Below are 5,693 nucleotides of genomic sequence, written 5' to 3' on the forward strand. Positions count from 1 at the left end.
CATGGAATCCCTTGAGGAAAGAACTAAAAAGGGTCTTTTTGTGGTGAGGGGGTGGGAACGTCTGATCTGCACCAATGTGATATTTTTATTAAAAAAAAAAAAAAAAAAAAGCACACACATTTTCCACAGCCCTCTGATGCCAGATTTCTCACTGGTGAGTTTGACTTCATAGCATTCCTACAAATAATACGTTGTTCATGCCTGCTTTTCCCAGAATGTGATTCACCAAATCCTGCTAATAAGTGTTTCTTGGGAATTCATACAAAAGGATCCATGATCAAAAATGTTTGGGCAAAACTATGAAGCAAAAGCAAACCATTTATTATGGGATTCTTCAGGGTTAATCGAGAATCTGAATCACAAATCCACAAGAAGGAGATAGAGGATGCGGCATTCCCAGCTGCTAGCCTCAGGATCCATTTTACAAAGCACTGTTTCAAGTAACAAGTGTTCCACCAAGCACACTTTGGAACACACAATGTTCCTGATATGATGACATAGGTGACTCAAGACCCCACTGACAGCCATAGGGACAGACAAAAATAAAGAGGAGGAAGAGGGATGGAGAGGCAGTGGAGGGGCAGAGGCGAAGGCAGGCCCCAGGACAGGGTGGACATTCCTAGCATCCCTGCAGCCAGAGCTCCCAGGACTGGACACTTGCTCCCCTACAGAATGGAGCTGCCAACAGCTGTGAAACAGGTGTGACTGACAGGCCATGCTATCCCAGAGACCTGTACTCAAAAGAAATAGCTCAAGTGACCCCAGAAGATTTTGCTTCATTTCATCTCCAGTCCTTATCATGTAATTGCCTGTGAAAACCGCAGGAAGTGGGAGTGCACCTTGCAAGCCACTGACTCCTCCTTTCTTCAGGCCCTCTGAATGACTCTTTCCTCCGGGATCACACAGCACCTGCACTGGGCCAGGCTGGCAGAAGAGCAGAGCACACAAAGCCACCTCTTGGCTTGCCCACAGCACACACGACATGATTCTCCATGTACAGTTACGGTTGTGGCTATGTGACACGTCCAGATGTAACATGAAAAATTAAGGGACACCTCCAGATGTTCCCTCCACATACACACAATTCCAAAGAGGCAAGAACCTGAAATGGTGCAGGGAAGGCCAATATGGAAGGGGAGGGTGTCGGTGTGCTCCTCAGGAGGCCTTCTCCGAGCAGATGCACAGACATGGGGCCGGGTCTGCTTTCTGGACCTCCTTTGCAGGGAAACAATGCAGCGCCTTCCCAGGAGAAAGGAGACAGTGCCTGGTGGGCAGCTGTACAGGAAAGGAACAAGGGAAAAAGGAAAAGGACACACATTCAACTTCCGTGACACACCCGGCCCTTTCACCCATCCTCTTCTTTGTTTTTTTTGAGATGGAGTCTTGCTGTGTCAACGAGGCTGAAGTGCAGTGGTGTGATCTCAGCTCACTGCAACCTCCACCTCCTGTATTCAAGTGATTCTCCTGACCCAGCCTTCCGGGTAGCTGGGTTTACAGGCACCCTCTAACACACTTGGCTAATTTTTGTATTTTTAGTAGAGACAGGGTTTCACTATGTTGGCCAGGCTGGTCTCGAACTCCTGACCTCAGGTGATCCATCTGCCTCAGTCTCCCAAAGTGCTGGGATTACAGGCGTGAGCCACTGCACCCGGCCCCCATATTCTTTTATTTCAAACTCATAGATGGCCAGGAAGGTAGCTTCATTACCCGCATTTTACAGATGAGAAACCAAGGTTCAGCAAGATCCATGGATAATTAGTAAGGGTCTGTCTGGCTCCAAGGCCCACAGCTGCCCCCTATGCTATTCTGGCTCTAGGAAATCGGGAGACCTGATTTGCTTTAAGGAAGGTGGATTCCTGGCCAAGAATTCTGTGAGAAGACCCGGGAGACACAGCTGAGAAGCTGAGGAGGGCTGTTTCAGGAGGAAGCTGAGAAGTGCCTCTGTGGTCCTGGCTTCCCCGGTGTCCAAGTCAGAGCGAATGAGGCAATGGCAGAACAAACAGGCAGGTGCAGGCTGACGGCCCCCAAGGCTCTGGCTAGAGAAGAGGCAATGCCACTGACTCTTCGGGTTTTGCCATTTGAACTTGCACAGGCTCAGCAATGATGTGTTTTGGAAATAGTTGAAAAGCTTCAGCAGGAAGAATCTAGAAATTATTTCCGCTAGTGTTTTCTATTTGGGTGGAACTTTTCCCTTTGTAAGGCAAATTCATATCCATACTCTCTTCTTACTCATGTGAACAGCCCTGGAGGTGAGGAGTAGGTAAGTAAGTAATTAGCGTTTCCATCTGACAGATAAGCAAACTGTGGTGCAGGAAGCAAGGGAAAGACATCATTTATGCCTGACAACTGGCTGATGGACAGAACTCTTACTTTCCCATCTTTGTAATCCAGGGCAATAAATATCTAGTCTAGAAACAACTCTAAGATGAACCAGTCAGTGACCTGAATAGCTGAGCCCAGTTAACATCTGTGGTGGAACTAGGACTCCAGGATCCCGGAACCAGAGTCTCAGTTTCTTGTCCTCCTGCCATCCCATTTCTAGACTTAACATAAGAAGTCACCTTCCATAGCTTCCAAAGGCTTTCCACCCCACAGTGGCGTCCTGTCTTTGGAAACGCTTTTTGGTGTACTGAGAGATGATCACCAAGAGTCACACTGACCAGGATTCAGTGACTTCATGCGCAAGCTATCTTCCTCCCAGGCAGTTTCTGGAATTTACCCAGAGGTCTTGTGGAACCACATGCAGATGACTGTTTAGTAAATTGACCCTGGCGTTAACGGTAAATTTAATGCCAGCACTTCTTTCCAGTGACCTTATTTGTTGAGTCAGACTTAATTCGATCACAATCTTTCTGAGATCAAGGATCCAAGTCCCTGGGTGGTGTGTCTCTGAGGCATTCTCAGACTAGGTACTGCAACTCAATCGCCTTAAGTGACGGGAAAAAATTCTGCCAATCATCAGTTTGGCTGCCTTTATTATTATTATTATTTTTACACAGTGAACTCAACCAGGTACTTTGAAAAGCAGACATTAATTTATCATTAGTTTTCTATGAGTATTGTCATCAAACATTGGTAGGATTGAGTAAAACTGAAATTCATCTTAAAGGGAAAACATTCTAAAATCTCTGATAGGGACAAGCAGCCAGTTTAGGGCAGTTGAATTCTGGAGCTCAGTGATTTCCATTTGTTATTGGCACAACTTCTATTCTGTCAGAATAGAAAAGGGCTGATTATGAAGTTCCTTATTAGGTCATGTCAGTGACAGAGACAACCAACATTTTAAGACACAAGAAGAGAGAGTTACAGAGTTATCAAGTCATGAAGATAAGGAAAAAAGAAACAAGATAAGTTAAAATAAATAAGCATGTTGGAGCCCACATCAAGTAAACAACTCTTTTTAATTAAGAAAGAAATTTAAAGCATGAAAGAAAAGAAAAGGGGCTTAAAGGCAATTTCTGTTAGTGTGAGGTATTTTCAGGAAAGAATTAGGGCAACCAAGGATTATTATTTTCTTAAGCTTTTGATTGAAATCTCAGACTTTCATCCCTTCTTTCTGCAGTTAGAAAATCAAGAGACCAGGGGCCCAACCTCCGACTAGAGGAAACTAAAAGCTGAAAATAAGCTAAGACTATAGAGATTCCTAGGGGGCGGTCAGTGGGAGGGAGGTGGCTGCTCAACCAATCTTCTGAGTAACTGGGTTTTTCCTGCCTGGCTTTCTGTCTTGGCCACACAAAACATCAGATCACGTCTGACTCCACACCTGCCCTTCCAGGCTTCCTGCCAGAGCTGTACCCTCCCAGCGGGCCAGTCTCAAGCCCTGCCTCCCGCAGGCTCCGTGGAGCTCTCCTCCGTGCAGCTGCCAGAGGCTGTTGTCTCATGACCACGTGTGGCTCTGCCTCCTGGTAAGAGCGCAGACTCCTTGGGGCACAGTCCCTTTCTTATTCCTTTTTTTTGGGGGGGGGGGAGGGAGTCTTCCTCTGTCGCCAGGCTGGAGTGCAGTGGCGCGATCTTGGCTCACTGTAGCCTCCACCTCCCGGGTTCAAGCGATTCTCCTGCCTCAGCCTCCCAAGTAGCTGGGATTACAGGCACCCACGGATAGTTTTTGTATGTTTAGTAGAGACGGGGTTTCGCCATGTTGGCCAGGCTGGTCTCGAACTCCTGACCTCGTGATTCGCCCACCTCGGCCTCCCAAAGTGCTGGGATTACAGGCGTGAGCCACTGCGCCCGTCCCATTTCTTATTCTTTACAGACATCCCACATACAAGACTGCTGAACTTGGCTTCTGAACAATACAGGTAGTTCAGCTCCTTGCCGTATGAAAAGAATTCACTAAAATCTCAAACATTAAAAAAAAAAAAATCTGTTTTCTCATTGGGGGAAAAAAATCTCTTGGCTGCGTAGGGGTCCTTTATTAAGTTCACACCATGTAATATTACACAACCATTAAAAAGAATGAGTAGGGACCCGGACCGAGGCGGAGGCCAGGGCAGCGCGTCCCGGAGCGGAGTCCGCGCTCACTACAGCCATGCGGAGACAAGGATGTGGACCCCGCGCCCCCGCGCCACACGCCAGCACTGTCGTGTACCTGACGAAGGCCTTCAACCTCCTCGTGGACCGACCCGTGACCCTCGTGAGAGGTCCCAGAGTGGCAGCACGCAAAGAACAGGTATTACTACTACCACCGGCAGTACCGCCGCGTGCCGGACATCACCGAGCGCAAGGAGGACATCTTGTGCATATATGAAGCCGAATGCAGCGGAGGAGGGACTACAAAGTCGATCAAGAAATCGTCAGTATTATCCAGGAGCGGCTCAAGGCCTGTCAGTAGAGCGAAGGAGACAACAACAGGCAGAACCGGGCCAAGGAAGTGCAGCAGTTCACCCAGGTGGCCCCGGCCTACCAGGACCGCTAACAGGCCCTGGGGGCCCACTGTTCTGCCGGAAAGTGCCGGGCCAAGCAGAAGCAGAGGATGCTGGGAGAGAGAGCAGCTGCAAAAGCGGCCGCTGCTGCCGCCTCCTGAGGCAGCTGTAGCTGCCCCGGCTGTGTGGCTCTGCTTGACTGTCGCTATGTTGCTGAAATAAAACCCTGCAACCTGAAAAACAAAAAAGAAAAAAGAAAGAAAGAAAAAAAAAATGAGTTAAGAGGCGGGGCACGGTGCCCAGGCCTGTAATCCCAGCACTTTCGGAGGCCGAGGCAGGTGGATCTCTTGAGCTTCGGAGTTTAAGACCAGCCTAGGCAACATGTCGAAACCCCATCTCTACAAAAAATACGAAAATTAGCCAGGTTCAGTGGTGCATGCCTGTAGTCCCATCTACTCGAGAGGCTGAGGTGATAGGATCGATTGAGTCTTGGAGGCCAGGCGGCAGTGAGCTGTGACTGTACCACTGCACTCCAACATGGGCAAGGGAGTGAGACCCTGTCTCAAAAAAAAAAAAAAAAAATGAATGAATAAGATTGATATCTACTCATCTGAAGGGATTTTCACAGTGTATTTACTGTTAGATGAGCAAAACAAATAGCAGATAATTGTATATGGTATGATCCAATTTTTGTAAAATAGTGACAAAAAGGAATGACAACCTTTATGTGTGAATATGTTAGAATGAATAAGGAGAAAAGTAGTTTTCAATAGCTGGTACCCAGGCTCCAGGCATAGGGAAAGGGACTGAAAGGATGTAAGAAAAAAACAG

The 5,693-nt window shown here is 47.7% G+C and overlaps 1 pseudogene; it reads left to right on the forward strand.

Moving 5' to 3' along the window:
• The first annotated feature begins 1,127 nt into the window (after window positions 1-1,127).
• On the forward strand, window positions 1,128-4,967 carry LOC105493079 (NADH dehydrogenase [ubiquinone] 1 beta subcomplex subunit 10-like; annotated as a pseudogene).
• Window positions 4,968-5,693: the final 726 nt, after the last annotated feature.

This window comes from Macaca nemestrina, chromosome 7, assembly GCF_043159975.1.
Source record: "Macaca nemestrina isolate mMacNem1 chromosome 7, mMacNem.hap1, whole genome shotgun sequence".
Lineage (NCBI taxonomy): Eukaryota > Metazoa > Chordata > Mammalia > Primates > Cercopithecidae > Macaca > Macaca nemestrina.